Source organism: Carlito syrichta, unplaced genomic scaffold, assembly GCF_000164805.1.
Source record: "Carlito syrichta isolate Samal-C Ts95f unplaced genomic scaffold, Tarsius_syrichta-2.0.1 Scaffold288347, whole genome shotgun sequence".
In the NCBI taxonomy this organism is placed as follows: Eukaryota; Metazoa; Chordata; class Mammalia; order Primates; family Tarsiidae; genus Carlito; species Carlito syrichta.
The window spans coordinates 887,961-905,360 of NW_007232443.1; the positions used below are offsets into that span (position 1 = coordinate 887,961).

The 17,400-nt window shown below is 44.2% G+C and overlaps 1 pseudogene; it reads right to left on the reverse strand.

Moving 5' to 3' along the window:
* Nucleotides 1-1,523: 1,523 nt before the first annotated feature.
* On the reverse strand, nt 1,524-2,104 carry LOC103255694 (annotated as a pseudogene).
* Between the last annotated feature and the right edge of the window lie 15,296 nt (nt 2,105-17,400).

Sequence of the window (17,400 nt, forward strand, 5' to 3'; positions counted from 1 at the left end):
AAAAAAAAAAAGGGGGGGGGAGGGAGGACGCCCAAGTACACGCTTTTCCTATTTTACGAAAAGAGAAAGAAAACTGTACAGGTTATTTTCTCCCAGTTCCCTGGTGTAGGACGTAAATACTAGCCCTAGATATGTATATATACATATGCACACACATACACAGACCTAGCTCTGAAAAACTACTTAGCAAATCCCAAATCGACTGCAGTATGTCTTACTGACCACCCCCCACCCACTTTCCCTTCCCCCAGCTACAACTACTTAACAAAGACTGGGAAGTAAAAACACACTGGGAGGTTAAAGGGGGGGGGGGGGGGGGGGCTGGAAACCCATCAGACCAAGCAAGGCCACCTTTTGTACAAGAGAACAAAAAAATCAGAGGAAAAGAAAACAAGTCTCCCTAGGACAAAATCCATCAATTGTGTGGAAAAACCCAAGTTTCAACAGGGCACACTGAGGCACTTGGCTGACTGACTCCCCACCCTTTCCCCAAAGTTTCCACTGGCAGTGAAACAAGAGACTTTGCCAAATCCACACAGACCGCCCCACCAATGGTTAGTTCCTAGCTGAGTGGGATAGCTTCTCCCACCAGCTGTCATTTGGACCTCCGTCCCCCTTCCCCAAGACAATAGGGAGGCCACCAGGGCAGACCAACCTAAGTAGGGAGGTAACTGGATTTGGATCCCCACTGCTTCCCGTTGGGAGTTGGAAGTCAGCTCAGAGGCGGGTTTTTTTTCACCTCCCTCCTTTGCCAGCTAGCTACTGCTACCCCTCTCCACCCAACCAAAGGTTCTGGAATTCTTTTTTTTTTTTAGTTGGAGTCTCACTCTGTCACCCAATCTGGAGTGCAGTGGTATGCTCCCGGCCACCGCAGCCTCAACCTGCTGAGCTTCGGCGATCCTTCCTTCCGCCTCAGCCTTCCGAGTAGCTGGGACTACAGGAGTGTGCTACCATGCCCAGTTAATTTTTAATTTTGTTGTGAGATGAGGTCTCGCCAAGTTGCCCGGGCAGGTCTCGAACCCGCGGGCTCAGGCAATCCACTCACCTCGGCTTCCCAAAGCGCTGGGATTACAGGCTAAGCCACTGAGCCCGGCGGTTCTCGAATTCTTACAAGGGGTGCCCAACTTAAAGAAAGCTCACTTGCCCTAAGATATTCCTACTGATCTCACAATTTCTGAGCTCCCTCTCACTTAGCCAGAACCAACTGCCTTGCCTGTTCTCTCCCTCATCCACCTTCACAGCAAAAACAAAAACAAAACACAAGCCCACCAAAACTCCTAGCCCCATAAATACAAGTACAAGCAAAACAAAATAGAAGTAATTCTCATCATTACAGAGATGCAGTTTGTTGCTGTCCTTGGTTAAGGAAAAATGAATTATTCTATTATTTCTGAGGAATCCAAATCCTGTCTCTTAAAAAGTCAGAATAGAAGGGGGCAGGTGAGGATTGAGAGAAAACAGAAGAAAAGTATTTACAGAAAATAGGAGACAGAAGGGAGGGTTCACAAGAAAAGGCTTAATTGTTACTTCTTGCCGGCGCTCTTGGCACCGGTCTTTGCTTTGGGCTTCACTGGTTTGGCCTTCTTGGGCTTGGATGCCTTGATGGGTTTGGCTTTGACAGTGTTGGTTTTTTTGGTCTTCTCGGGCGTGGCAGCCAGCTTCTTCATGAACTTCTTGACTGGGGTGGCTTTGGGTTTCTTGCTTGGAGTTTTGGAGGCAGCCTTCTTGGGCTTGATTGCCTTCTTTGGCATGGTCACCTTCTTGACTTCCTTCTTGGTCTTCTTGAAGGCCACAGACTTCTTGGGCTGGTCGCTCTTGGCCAGCTGGAAGGACCGCGAGGCACCCACCCATTTGGTGGGTTGAGGACACCGCTGGTGACCAGGCGCTTAATGGACAGCTTGATCTGCGAGTTGGCATTCTCACCTACCTTGTAGTGGCTCTTGATATACTCCTGGATGGACTGGCACCAGGAGCCAGCGTGGTTCTTCTCAGCCTGGATGGCAGCCACCATCATGTCTGAATACTTGGGATGGTCTGTGAACTTCTTGGAGGCCCTGGCCCGCTTGGGCTTGGCCGCAGGGGCGGATGTGGAGTTCTAGGTCATGGTGGCCTGCCTGGTCCGACTGTGGAAGGCGCCTTGTAAAGGGCCAACCCTCGTTGGAGGCTGAGCCATGCTTGCCTTGGGATCTGCTCGTGGGCCCCTGACTACCGGGCCAGTTCGGAGTCTGGCTCCGGGGGGGGGGTTGCGGGCGAGGAGTCACTGCCTTTCCTCGGTGGGAGTCGCAGGAGGGCTCGCAGGGCCGCATCTATGTGGCCCAGCCCCGCTGGCCTATCACTAGGTCTCGGCGCCAGGCTCTGCCTCTGCTTCTGCTTCCGCCTCCTCTGCTTCCCTTTTCCCAGCTCTGCATCTATTTATTAATTTTTTTTTTTTTTTTTGAGTTGGAGTCTCACTCTGTCACCCAGACTGGAGTGCAGTGGCCGCTCCCGGCCACCGCAGCCTCGACCTACTGGGCTCCAGCGATCCTTCTGCCTCAGCCTTCCGAGTAGCCGGTATTACAGGCGCGCGCTACCACGCCCGGCTAATTTATTTATTAATTCTTAACACACATCATCACCATCGTCATCATCATCTTCATTTTTTTTTTCCAGTCGGAGTCTCACTCTGCTGCCCAGGCTGGAGGGCAGTGGCACACTCATGGCCACCGCAACCTAGACCTGCTGGGCTCAGGCAATCCTTCTGCCTCAGCCTTCCAAGTTGCCGTAACTACTGGTGCATGCCACCATGCCTGGCTAGTTTTCTGGTTTATTGTAGAGATGAGGTCTGGCCAAATTGCCCAGACTGGTCTTGAGCCCGTGGGCTCAAGCAATTCTTTCACCTCAGCCTACCAAAGTGCTGGGATTACAGGCTTGAGCCACCACAGCTGGCCTCATTTTTTTTCTGAGTAGGAGTCTCACACTGCAGTGACATACTCATGGCTACTACAGCCTTGACCTGGGCTTAGGTCATCCTTCCACTTCAGCCTTCCAAGTAGTTGGAACTATAGGTACACACCACTACATCTGGCTAATTTTTTTGACTTATTGTTGAGGTGAGGTCTCACCAGTTGCTCAAGCTGGTCTCAAACTCTTGTTCTCAGGCAATTCTCTCACCCTGGCCTCTCAAAGTGTTGGAATTACAGGCGCGAGCCACCACACCTGGCCATCATCTTCATTTTATAGGAAAATGAAAACTGAAAGAAATCAGATAACTTGCCAAAAGTCACACAGCAAGTGGTGGAGCTGGAATTCAGAGCAAGTCCTGTCTGAATTTAAACTTCAAACCACTGAAGTGGAATAAGCATGGCCCCAGTGGGATAAAAAGCTTTTCATAAGCACCAAAAAATAAAATAGAATAGGATCAAAGTATGCAGGGCCTTGCAAAGAGGAAAGGGAGTTACTTAGGTAGGCAATAGAGAGCCTTTGTGGGTTCTTACATAGAAGCTGTAACAATCATCATCTGAGAACTTTAAATCAGAGAACTTTGAAGTTGGAAGGAATCTCAAGTTAGATGGCATCTAGAAACCCAATTATAGCATCACTTACAGATATTTACTCAAATTCTGCTTGAAATAATCACTTGAACTTCTAAGACTGCACATTCCATTATCAGCTAGCCCTAGTTATTAATAGGGTTGTTTTTTTGTTTGGTTTGTTTTTTGGGGTTTTTTTGGTGTTTTTCTTCAATTCAAAGCAAAAATCAGCTCAGGACCAAGGTCAGAGATTTGCAGCCTCCAGAAAAAGAACTTCTGGAGTTCTTTTTCTAGGTTAGCACCACGCCTTAAAGTTACATCTTCTCATCCATTAATTCTTTCACAAATACTTGTGGAATGCTTCCATGTTCCAGTCAATTTCTGGGGACTTGTGATACAAAGATCCCTGCCCTTTCTGAGCTTACCTTCTCATGGGGAGAGGTAATAAATATGAAACATAATAATAAATGAGTCAAGTATGTTAAAAGATAAAAGCTACAGAAATCAAAGATAGCTGTAAAATTGTACAAAGAGCTAGGAGTGGCAGGGTGGTAGAGGTGGTTTGGGTGTTTGGGTTTTTTTTTTTGAGTCAAAGTCTCACTCTGTCACCCATGTGGGAGTGCAGTGGCATGCTCCCGGCTACTGCAGCCTCAACCTGCTGGACTCAGGCAATCCTTCTGCCTCAGCCTTCCAAGTAGCTGGAACCACAGGCACGTGGCATCATGCCTGGCTAATTTTAAAAAAATTTATTGTAGAAACGATATCTTGTCAAGTTGTCCAGGCTTGTCTCAATCCCCTGGGATCAGGAAATCCTCTCGCCTCTGTCTCCCAAAGTTCTGGGATTACAGGCGCGAGCCACTGCACTAGGTGGTTAACTTTTTAAATTGAGTGTTCAAGGATAACCCTCACTTGAGAAGGTAACAACGAGAAAAGACTTGAAGGAAGTGAGGGAGTTGTCTATGCAGATATCTGGTGGAAGAACATTCCAGGCACTGCAAAGGCTCTGAGGATGAAGGAGGTCTGACATATTTGAACAGCAGAGGTGGTCAAGGTGGCTGGAATGGAGTGAGTAATGGCAGGAGTGGGGATAGAGAAGTGATGAGGTCAGACATGAAGGGCCTTGTTGTCAGGGAAAGGATGTTGTTATCCTGAGAACAACGGAGAACCATTGTAGGGCTTTGAGCAAAGGCACAACCCAGCTTCAATTTTTTTTTTTTTTTAATTGAGTTGGAGTCTCACTCTGTCGCCCAGACTGGAGTGCAGTGGCCACTTGCTCCCGGCCACCGCAGCCTCGACCTGCTGGGCTCTGGTGATCCTTCCGCCTCAGCCTTCCAAGTAGCCGGAATCACAGGCACGCGCTACCACGCCCGGCTGATTTTTTGATTTATTGTAGAGATGAGGTCTCACTGCCCAGGCGGGTCTCGAACCTGCAGGCTCAGGCAATCCACTCACCTCAGCCTCCCAAAGGCAGGGGATTACAGACTGAGCCACCGAGCCTGGCTCAATTTTTTTTTTTGAGTGTGAGTCTCACTCTGTCATCCAGGATGGAGTGCAATGGTACACTTATGGCCATTACAGCCTCAATCTGCTGGGCTCAGGCAATCCTTCCACCTCAGCCTTCCAAGTAGCTGGAACCATAGGCATGCACCACCACCCCCGGCTAATTTTTTGATTTATTGTAGAGGCAAGGTCTCACCATGTTCCTCAAACTGGTCTCAAACCCCTGAACTCAGGTAATCCTATCACCTCCACTTCCCAAAGTGCTGGTATTACAGGCGTTAGCCACCATGCCTGGTTCCAACTTCAATTTTCAAAGGATTTCTCAGACTTCTGGGCTGAAAATTCATTCCAGGGCAAGGGTAGGAGGAAGGAAACCAGTCAGAGGGCTATTGCAATGGTCCAGGAAAGAGAAGATAGTAGCTCAGACCAGGCTGGTAGCAATTTTACATTGTTTGTTGCTTGTTTTGTTGCAGTGTAAACTTCCCTGAATCAACTCAAGTAAAAAACTTTAAGGTGTTTTTTCATGTGAAACTTGAACCACCACCACTCACTCTCTCCTTTGGGTCTATTCCTTCCCCGCAACTCTGGAGGAGACACAGCCCAGCTTTCCTTCCCATTCACTTTCCAAGACAAGCCCACAGTCCTTTCCTCTTTACAGGTTTTATTGCAAAACCACTAGAGGAAAACTGACAAGAGATAACAAAACTAACAATTTTTGTGGATGAGGAAATTACAAAATTACAAAATTCCTCTCATAGTTTGTATAGTAGCAGTGCCCAATTTGTAGTTTCTGACTACCTCTAAGATGCTCTTGGGAACCTCACAACCTTTTGTGTTCGGCTTTGATTATTGAATTCTTGAGAGAAGATCTTCCTAACACCCACCTGTACCCTCTTGCCTCTGCCTTTACCAAAGTTTATAGAATTCCATGCCCCCCCCCCAACAAACATGCTTTTTTCCATTAAGGTCTACTGTGGTTTAAGTATGTTCCCCAAATTTATGTGTTAGAAATCTTTGCCAGTGTAATAGTACCAAGGGGTGGACCTTCAAGAGGTGATTAGGTCATGTGGGAAAAACCTTCATAAACAGATTAATGACATTATCTCGGGAGTGGGTTAGTTATCATAGAAGTGGGCTTCTGAGAAAAAGGATATATTTGGTCCCCATTCTGTCTCTGTCTCATGTGTTTGCTTTTGCCTTCTGCACATCCACTGTGGAATGACCTTTGCCAGATGCTAGTGTCATGCTTTTGGACTCCCCAACCTTCAGAACAGTGATAAATACATTTCTTTTCTTTATAAATTACTCAGTCTTTGAAATTCTGTTATAGCAGCAGAATATGGAATAAGACAAAAATCTCTTTATAACATAATTGTTTAAAATCTGTGTCTGACTGGGCTCGGTGGCTCAGCCTGTAATCCTGTGCCTTTGGGAGGCTGAGGTGTGTGGATTGCGTGAGCCCGTGGGTTCGAGACCCGCCTGGGCAGCGAAACCTCATCTCTACAATAAATTAAAAAATCAGCCAGGCATGGTAGCGCATGCCTGTAATTCTGGCTACTTGGAAGACTGAGGTGGAAGGATCGCCGGAGCCCAGCAGGTCAAGGCTGCGGTGGTCGGGAGTGGCCACTGCACTCCAGTCTGGGCGACCGAGTGAGACTCCATCTCAAAAAAAAAAAAAAAAAACAATCTGTGTCTGGTCCCCTCCGCTTATTTCCTTCACTGAACATAGGCCATGAAGAGACTCTTCTCTTTTTCTTTCTCATTTTTCTTTCTTCTCCTCCCTAAGTCCCCAAACTCTCTGGTGCCAGGTTCTTGGGCCTGTGTTCACTGTCCTCTTTCCCTTTCTCTCTACCATAACTTCCTGGGGCTCCTTAGCTTCGTTTCTAAACTGCAGTGACTTTCTTCTTCTCTTAAAGTCCAGTTTCCTAATTGTGGCTTTTAGTTTTGTCCTTCATTTTAGGTCCCAAACTGTCTCTCCAGATTCATCTCCCACCCCACTATTCCACACTCCATCTGCTCCAAGTGCTCCATCTACCCAGCATTCCTCAGATAGACCCCGCAGGCTCTTTTTTTCTATGCCTTTGCTCTGCCTGTCCTCTGCCTTGGATGTCTTTTTTTCATTCTTTACCCATGAAAATCCCACTTATCCTTACAGCTTTACTGAGTTCTAAGAGCCCTTCCTCTGTGAAGCATTCACGGCTTCCCTAGAACTAACTACAGTTGCTCTCATTCTTTTTCTGTTGAGGATCCTTTTCTTCATGAAAAAAGTTATTGTACTAGGTAGGTGAGGACCTGACTCTCAGCGAGAAGTCACACTGGAAAGCAATTTGCTAAAATATTTTATCTAAGGTGGTACTTGAGGGAGAATACTTAATTTCCAAACGCAGGAGACAGGTAATTACAGTAGACTGAACATATCATTGAGTCAGGAGACCAGGATTTGAAACTTAGCTCTAATTCACTTCTTCTTTCTTTCCTTCTTTCCATCTTTCCTTTCTCCTCCCCTCTCCCTTCCTCTCTTCCTCCCTTGTTTGTTTTCCAAAATGAGGTTGGCAAAGTAAGCATCAGTCAGGTAATGCAGGATCTTGCAGTTCATGGTAAGTGCAAAGGGAAATCATTAAAAGTTTTTAAGGAAGGGAGTAAGAAGGTCCAATTTCTGTTTTGTTGTTTGCTTGTTTTTTGTTTTGAAGTAAAATATATACAACATATACCCTAATATATACACAAACAAAAAATACACAATATAAAATTTATCATTTTAATCATTTTTAGGCATGCGGTTCAGTGGCATTAAATATAAATATATTATTGTGCTACCAATCATCACCACCATCCAGTTCCATAACTTGTACATCTTCCCAGATAGAAACTCTGTACCCATTAAACACTAACTCTTCATTCTCCTTCGTACCCTGGCCCCTGGAAACCACCGTTCTACTTTCTGTCTCTGTGAATCTGACTTCTCAAGGCACCTCATTATAAGTGAAATCATGTAGTATTTGTTGCATTGTATCGGGTTTATTTCACCCAGCGTAATGTCTTCAAGGTTCATTCATGTAGATGTGTCAGTATTTATTTTCTTTTTAAGGCTCAATGATATTCCATTGTATGTATATGATACATTTTGTTTACCCATTCATCTGTTGGTGAATATTTGAGTTGCTTTCACCTTTTGGCTATTGTGAATAATGCTACTAAGAGCATGGGTACACAAATATTAGTTCAAGTTCCTGCTTCCAGTTCTTTCAGTTGTATACTACCCAGAAGTGGAATTGCTGGATTGCATGGTAGTTCATTTTTTAATATTCTGAGGAACTGCTATACTGTTTTTCACAGTATGTTTTTTAATTTTAGTGTCTGCACTATTTTACATTCTCACCAGCATTGCGCAAGGGTTCTAATTTCTCCAAATCCTTGTTATTTTCTGTTTTTGTTTTTGTTTTTTTTAGTAATGACCATCTTAACAGGTTGAAGTGATATCTCATTGTGGTTTTGCTTTGTATTTCCCTCAAAGATTAGTGATGTTGAGCATCTTTTCATGAGTTTATTGGCCGTCTGTATATCTTCTTAGGAGAAATATTCATTCAAGTCATTTGCCCATTTTTAAAAAGTAGATTCGAAAATATAGTTTATTTAGAAAGTAAATGAGAGAGAGAGAGAGAGAGAGAGAAGATTCACCTCCCCAGGGCAGGAAAGGGGACCAAAGCTTAATAAAACATGGTCTGCCCATAGCTCAAAGAGCACATTGCCTCACCATAGTTTAGCAAGGCAATGACCAAGTCTTTTGCTCATTTTTGAACTGAGTTGTTTGTTTTATGTTGGTGAGTCATAGGAGTTCTTTATGTGTTTTTTGATGTTGATCTCTTATCAGACATATGATGTGCAAATATTTTCTTCCATTCTTTGGCCTTTTTTTTTTTTGAGTTGGAGTCTCACTCTATCACCTCAACTGGAGTGCAGTGGCATGCTCCTGGCCACCGCAGCCTCGACCTGCTGGGCGATCCCTCTGCCTCAGCCTTCCAAGTAGCCAGAACTACAGGCGTGCGCTACCATGCCCGGCTAATTTTTGATCTATCGTAGAGATGAGGTCTCGCCAAGTTGCCTGGGTGGGTCTTGAACCCGCAGGCTCAGGCAATCCATTCACCTCGGACTCCCAAAGCGCTGGGATTATAGGCTGAGCCACCGAGCCCGACCTTTTCTTTGGCCCTTTGATGCACCAAAGTTTTGGTTTCAATGAAGTCCAATTAATTTATTTCTTTTCTTTTGTTGTCTATGTTTTTACTCTTGTATCCAATAAATCACTGCCAATCCAATGGAATAAAACTTTTCCCCATGTTTTCTTCTAAGAATTTTATAACTGGCCGGGCTTGGTGGCTCAAGCCTGTAATCCCAGCACTTTGGAAGGCCAAGGTAAGAGGACTGCCTCAGTCTAGGGGTTTAAGATCAGCCTGGGTAACTTGGCAAGATCTTGTCTCTACAATAAATCAAAAACTTAGCCGGGTGTGGTAGCATGGACCTGTAGTTCCAGCTACTTGGAAAAATGATGTGAAAGTGTTGCCTAAACCCACCAGGTTGGGGCGGTGGTGGCCGCGAGTGTGCCACCAACACTCCAACCTGGGCGACAGAGTGAGACTCCAATTAAAAAAAAAAAAGAATTTAATTTGATTTATTTTGAGTTAATTTTAGGTCATGGTGTAAGATGAGGGTCCAATTTCATTATTTTGCATGTGAATGTCCAGTTTTCCCAGCAACATCTGTTGAAAATTTAATTTCTATTTTTAAAAGGTCATTCTAGTTACTTTAAAAGTATGAGTTGTGGCGTAAAAGTGAAAGCAAGGAGAAGAATTAGGAGACTATTTTTATAATCTAGGTGACAGCTGATGGTATAGGGAGAATGTGGTGTAGAAAGATGGTGGGTGAGGTAAAAAGCAGTCGCCATGGATGGGAGAAATCAGTTTAAGAATATTTTAGAGGTGAAACTGATAGAATCCTCTCATTGCTTAAATGTAAGGCAGTAAAAGCGAGAGTCAAGAATGACTTAAATGACTTGAGCTTTAAAATAGGTGGTGACCTTTTGTGTGAACTTGAAAAGTCACTTCAACTATATGAACCTTAATTAACGTGTAAGATGGCAAAAATTGTAATAATATTGACCTCACTATCTCACAGAACTGAAAGGAAAAATAAGATAACAAATATGAATAAAGTGTTTGAGATATTTGAAGCAATAACACAAACAGGGCTTCATTATATTTGCCTTGTAGAATTTGCATTTTAACAGAAGGACACATGAACACACTAAACTTATTTAACGTAAAGGAATTATACGTTGATGGTGGAATTTCAGACACTATAGTTATCATGGAGCAAGTGCCTTTTCAGGTGGCTGTCAAATCACAGCATGTAGGTAACTGCCTAATCCCCAGGTTTCCAGTCATACAGTTTAGTCATGGTGCTATTTTACAGATTTGTACTTGAAATAATGGCTTCATAGCAATAAAGGTTTGCATAGCACCTCATCAATTTTAAAGTACCTTCATCATCTTATTTAATCATCACAAAAATTTGGTATTGTTATTCCTCAATTTCAGATGAGAAAACTTAGTCCCCAGAGGTTGAATAACCTGCCCATTGTTAGTCAATGACAGAACTGGAATTCAAACCAGGTCTTTTGACTCTAAGTGTCATTATGTTTGTGGTATACCAAGAATATGAACCTACGCTGATTCTATATTCTAACTGGTGCTCTTCTTGGTTTGTTTTGCTAAACTTTTATCAATGATTGCACTAGAAGACACGTATTTCTCTACCTTGCTTTGAGTGCCTTCACAAAATAAACTTGATATGAAGAGTATGACGAGACCTGCTGTATTAATTGAGCAAACATGACCTCCCCTCAAATTTTACTGATCTTGTTAGGATGTGTCATAATGGTGCACTTGGGTTTTATCTGAGTGTATCAAACACTGGAAAATCCATTTATTCATCACGAATAAAGTAGGGTCAGTTCAATTTGACTTTACTTCTGTAAAAAGAAAAGGTATATACCAATTACCCTCAGCCTGACACAACTGTAGATATTAAAGTCCTTCAAACTATGGGCAGATTCATATCAGTTGGGGACCTTGTTAAAATGTAGGTTCTGATACAATATTTGTATATTGTATAAATACATAGCCTGAGATTCTGCATTTCTTTTTCTTTCTTTTTTATTTTCTTTCTTTTTCTTTTTTGAGTCAGTCTCACTTTGTGGCCTAGTAGTGCCAGTGGCATGATCACGGCTACTGTAGCCCCGATGGGCTGGGCTTAGGTGATCCTTTCTCCTCAGCCTCCCAAGTAGCAGGAACTACAGACACAAGCCACCATGCCTGGATAATTTTTTGATCTATTGTAGAGATAAGGTCTTGCCAAATTGTCCAGGCTGGTCTCGAACCCCTGGGTTCAGGCAATCCTCTTGCCTCTGCCTCCCTAAGTGCTGGGATTACAGGCAGGAGTCACTGCACTGGCAGATTCTTCATTTCTTTTTTTTTTTGAGTAAGAGTCTGACTCTGTTGCCCAGGCTGGAGTGCAGTGGCACGCTCATAGCCACCGCAGCCTTGACCAGCTGGGCTCAGGGTATCCTTCTGCCTCAGCCTTCCAAGTAGCTGGAACTACAGGCATACAGCACCACACCCAGCTAATTTTTTTTTTTTTTTTTTGAGTTGGAGTCTCATTGTCACCCAGACTGGAGTGCAGTGACCGCTCCTGGCCACCACAGCCTCATCCTGCTGGGCTCTGGCGATCCTTCCGCCTCAGCCTTCCAAGTAGCTGGAACTACAGGCACATGCTACCACGCCTGGCTAATTTTTTTGATTTACTGTAGAGATGAGGTCTCGCCAAGTTGCCCAGGTGGGTCTTGAACCCGCGGGCTCAGGCAATCCACTCACCTCAGCCTCCCAAAGGCGCGGGATTACAAGCTGAGCCACCGAGCTCGGCTAATTTTTTGATTTATTGTAGAGATGAGGTCTTGCCAAGTTTCCCAGGCTAGTCTTGAACCCATGAGCTCAGGAAATCCTCTCACCTTGGCCTCCCAAAGTGCTGGAATTATAGGCATGAGCCACCGTGCCTGGCCCCAAGATTCTGCATTTCTAACAGGCTATGAGATGATACCCTAGCTGTGGATCCTTGGATCATACTCTGAGTTGCAAGGGCCTAGACAAGCTTTGGGACCATAGTCAGGCTCAGTATGTCTTTCTCCAGGGGTGAGCCTTTTGTTCTGGAGCCTACTACTCTAGCTCTTGTTATATGTGATTTCTAGATTATTTAGTTCTCCTTACTGAAACTGTAGGCCTACCCTGAACCTTACCATTGGCTTGAGTGACAATCTATACAATTCTTGCCAGGCTGCTCTTTCTGAGGGCTGGGCCCCATCTCTGGTCTTCCTTATTAGGTTCAATTTCAAACCAATTGCTTGATTATTAACATTGTCATTGTGTGATTACGCCTGCTGCTGTCTTACTCCAAAGGTAGAGTTTCTTGGATCTCAGTGTTGACCCAGATGGAGAGAGGGTGTTTCCATGACTTCTTTGACATTGAACCAAATGCCTGGTTTTCCTCCACAAGAAGCCTGTGTAGTCTCCCAGTTCCTAAACCCACTTGTTTCTGGTAAGAAATGAAGTAGGGGGTTGTAAGTAGAATCTGATGGGGACAAAACTGGAGGTAAGAATGTTCTAGGTTCAGATGGCAACCGGATCATTCATATCTAATTTCACTCCTCCCAAAGCACCAATAGAACTACAGTCAAGATATTTTTTTTAAAGAAAAAAATCCACAAGGATGAGAAAAACAGATAATAACCAAAGGATAATTGATTTGACAGAACGGAGAAGGCTAGATCCCACACTGGCAGCAGGGAAATCTGAAGGGATAGGAATTTTAAGGTGACAGAAGTTTCCAAAAGTACAGGATTTTGGCGGCACTAGGTACCTCTGGAACTGGGTGTGGGAGTGGAGTGGGGGTGAAATTGGGACTAAAATAAGGAGAATCATATGAAAGCTAAGTGAGAAAAAGTTAGAGTTCCCCCTCCATTCCATTGGCTGACTGCCAGTCCCTCTGCCATGAGGAGATTCCAGTGATATTCTTGGGAGAAAGTAAAACAGACAAGTTCTAGACTGAGAGATGACAGGAATAGTAAGATAGGATTAAGTGACTATTCATATACTGAATACTGAATGCACAGATTCCCTGACTCTCTTTTTCACATGGCTCCCAGAACACATACCAGCCTAAAATAGATGGTTGGAGAATGGTATTGGAAATCAAGATTTATAAGCACTGAGTGTAGCTACTGGGGTGTTATTGCTTGTGGGCTTCTCAAAGGACAGAACCAGGAAATGTAAGTTTGAATATTAACCTCTGCATATACATGGACTATAATATTTTCTCTATGTAGCTATTGGTATTTATAGTAAGGTAAACATAAGTTCATATTGATATCTCCCACTCTAATTCAAGAACCTATGGCTTATTTTTATTTCTCCCCTTCTTTCTTATCTTAAACTGCTCACTCCAGCAATGCGACTCTCACCATCAGCCCTTTACTTCCTTGTTCATTCCCAGTGCATTTGTGTAGTGGTTTTAGAATCGCTAACCTGTAACTCATGGGAAACAATTTTACCAGTTAGAAAACAGGGCCCATGTATAGTTCTTTTTACCTTAGTCTTAAAGTTTCCAGAGTTTCCAAAGCTGCTTAGGTCTATACCTCTTTTCCCCCACCCCCTTCAGTGAGGTGACATCATTTGTTAGGTTCTTTTGTCACAGGCTGCCTTTCATCTAAGGCTCTTCTGTCCTCCTAGTTAATTAAAAATTTTTTTCATACACTGAGGTTCACTCTGTGCAGAAAGGTTCTATTGGTTCTGCCAAATGGAAATGTCACGAACAATATATTTTTTCAGGCATACGTTGTGTGATAAAATGTTAGAAAAGCAAAACCTGCTGGGAGCAGTGGCTCATGCCTATAATCTCAGCACTTTGGGAGGTCAAGGTGAGAGGACTGCCTGCGTTCATGGGCTCGAGACCAGCCTGGGTAACTTGGCAAGACCTCATTTCTACAGTAAATAAAAAATTAGCTGGTCATGGTGGCACATGCTTGTAGTTACAGCTACTTGGAAGGCTGAAGCAGAAGGATCACCTGAGTTCAGCAAGTCAAGGCTGAGGTGGTTGTGAGCATGCCACTGTACTCTAGCCTGGATGACAGAGTGAGATTCCAACTAAAAAAAAGACCAAATAAACAGAAAAACAAAAACCTTCTGGGCATAGGCAAGAATAGGATAAGGAAGAAGGAAATAGATTAAAACGATTGGCAAAGTTCCATTTTTTTAAGTTAGGGAATTCATTGTATTATTTAATAAATAGGGCCATATACAGACCAGTGTTATTAGTATATATGTATCAAAGCTATGTACAAGCCGGGCTCGGTGGCTCAGCCTGTAATCCCGCGCCTTTGGGAGGCTGAGGTGAGTGGATTGCCTGAGCCCGTGGGTTTGAGACCCGCCTGGGCAACTTGGCGAGACCTCATCTTTACAATAAATCAAAAATTAGCTGGGTGTGGTAGCGTGCACCTGTAGTTCCAGCTACTTGGAAGGCTGAGTGGAAGGATCGCTGGAGCCTAGCAGGTCGAGGCTGCGGTGGCCGGGAGCGGCCACTGCACTCCAGTCTGGGTGACAGAGTGAGACTCCAACTCAAAAAAAAAAAAAATAGATAAATGGATAAGCAAAATGTGGCATATACATATAATGGAACATTATTTAGCTTTAAAAAAGGAATGAAATTCTGACACACGCTACAATATGAATGAACCTTAAAGACATGGTAGATGAGATAAGCCGGACACCAAAGGATAAACACTGTACAATCCCACTTGTAGTAGTCAAATTCATAAAGAAAGGTGGTTGCCAGGGGCTGAGGGGAGGGGAAAATGCAGAATTATTTAATAAGTATAGAGTTTTAGTCTGGGAAAATGGAAAAGTTCTGGAGATGGACGGTGGTGATGATGACACAATAATGTGAATGTATTTAATGCCACAGAACTATACACTTAAAATGATCAAAATGGTAAAGTTTATGTTATCTGTACTTTACCACAATACTAAAAAGAGAGTGACAAAGACTGCAGATACATTTGCTCTTCCCAAGCGGAGTCATTGTGAACAAGTACATAGGATTTAAGACCATGTCTCCTTGAATTCTTTTACCCCATCATCAAGAATGAAGAGGAGCCGGGCTCGGTGGCTCAGCCTGTAATCCCGCGCTTTGGGAGGCTGAGGTGAGTGGATTGCTTGAGCCCGAGGGTTCGAGACCCGCCTGGGCAACTTGGCGAGACCTCATCTCTACAATAAATCAAAAAAAATCAGCCGGGCATGGTAGCACGTGCCTGTACTTCTGGCTACTCGGAAGGCTGAGGCGGAAGGATTGCCGGAGCCCAGTGGGTTGAGGCTGCAGCGGCCGGGAGCGGCCACTGCACTCTAGTCTGGGCGACAGAGTGAGACTCCAACTCAAAAAAAAAAAAAAAAGAATGAAGAGGGAGCCCAAGCACTGAACTAAGACTATACAAGTCTCCTAGCCACATCTCTAGGGATTGAAGACTGGGTCCCCACCCTCAACTCATACTCGGTTTCCTGAGAAATCCCAACTCCTTCAACAGGTATCAAAGTAGAATCTCTATCTGGTGTAAACTTGCTCTTTGCCAACAGGGACCAAGAGTGAACTTGAACACCTGAACACCTGATCATAACCTTTTCCTCTCCTACAGACTTTCTACTACACCATCAGAAGTCAAGAGGGGGTACCTGAACTGTGACTGAGAACCTGCATCCCTGGACTTCCTTCCCTGTCTTACTTCTTTTTTTTTTTTTTTTTTTGAGTTGAAGTCTCACTCTGTTGCCCAGGCTGGAGTGCTGTGGCAGTGTTGACTTCCTGGGCTCAGACGATCCTTCAGCCTCAGCCTCTTGAGGGGACTATAGGTACCACACCTGGTTTCTTTTCTTTTTCTTTTTTGTAGAGATGAGGTATTGCTATGCTGCCTAGGCTGGTCTCGAACTCCTGGGCTCAAGCGATTCTTTTGCCTTAGCCTTTCAAAGTGCTGGGATTACAGGTATAAGCCACTGTGCCCAGCCTTTCTTAATTCTTGGTAATCTCCATATACATGTCATGATTCTTCCAACACTCCGCCTCTCCCCCTTGACATCTTCTCCTCTGCTAATAGTCTCCTCTTCCCTATTTCCATCTTATTTCACCCGTAATTGCAACCTTTTAATCAGTGTCACACATTTCACTCTCTGACCACCAGCACATTTTCAGTATCCTGACACGTGCAGTTCTCAATTCCCCATCACCTATCCATTGAGTCAGCTACCTTTTCACTATCATTGAGTCATTGAGTCTGCTACCTTTTCATTATCATTGAGTCTGCTACCTTTTCACTACCTCACTCCCTTGATGTCTTCTCTCCACTCTTCACCTAGCTTAGATCCCATGATCAATCATTACATCCATACCTCTGTGTATACTCTAAACTCTCTCACCCCTTTCTTGATTCATCATATTTATTTGGCAAAACCACAACTGTGGACACACACCAAAAAACTCTCACCAGAACAGCTGAAATTGGAGAGAAGCCACGGAAAATTTTCTCACTTAAAAAAATTTTTTTTTAGTCAGTGTCTATTCTGTTGCCCAGGCTGGAGTGCAAGGCTTGGAAGACTGAAACAGAAGGATTGCCTGAGCCCAGCAGATTGATACTGTGGTGGCAGTGAGCATGCCACTACACTCCAGCCCGGGTGACAGAGTGAGACTCCAACGCTAAATAAATAAATAAACAATAAATAATAAATAAATTTCGGCTGAATCTGGGGATTATACGCCTCTCTCTGGATTCTTCTTTCATATAGAAGTGGAAGTGCCAATGTGAGGCTATAAACACAAGGGTTTGCACTGCAGCATTGTTTATAATGGCAAAAACCATATACAAGGGGACCAACCATCCTCAGGAAATGTTTTATAAACTGTGGACCATTCATACATGAAATATTATGTAGCCATAAAAAAGCATGTGTTAGCCGAGCTCGGTGGTTCAGCCTGTAATCCTGTGCCTTTGGGAGGCTGAGGTGAGTGGATTGCCTGAGCTCACGGGTTCGAGACCCGCCTGGGCAACTTGGCAAGACCTCATCTCTACAATAAATCAAAAATTAGCCGGGCGTGGTAGCACGCGCCTGTAATTCCAGCTGCTTGGAAGGCTGAGGCAGAAGGATCGTCGGAGCCCAGCAGGTCGAGGCTGCGGTGGCCGGGAGCGGCCACTGCACTCCAGTCTGGGCGACAGAGTGAGACTCCAACTCAAAAAAAAAAAAAAAGTATG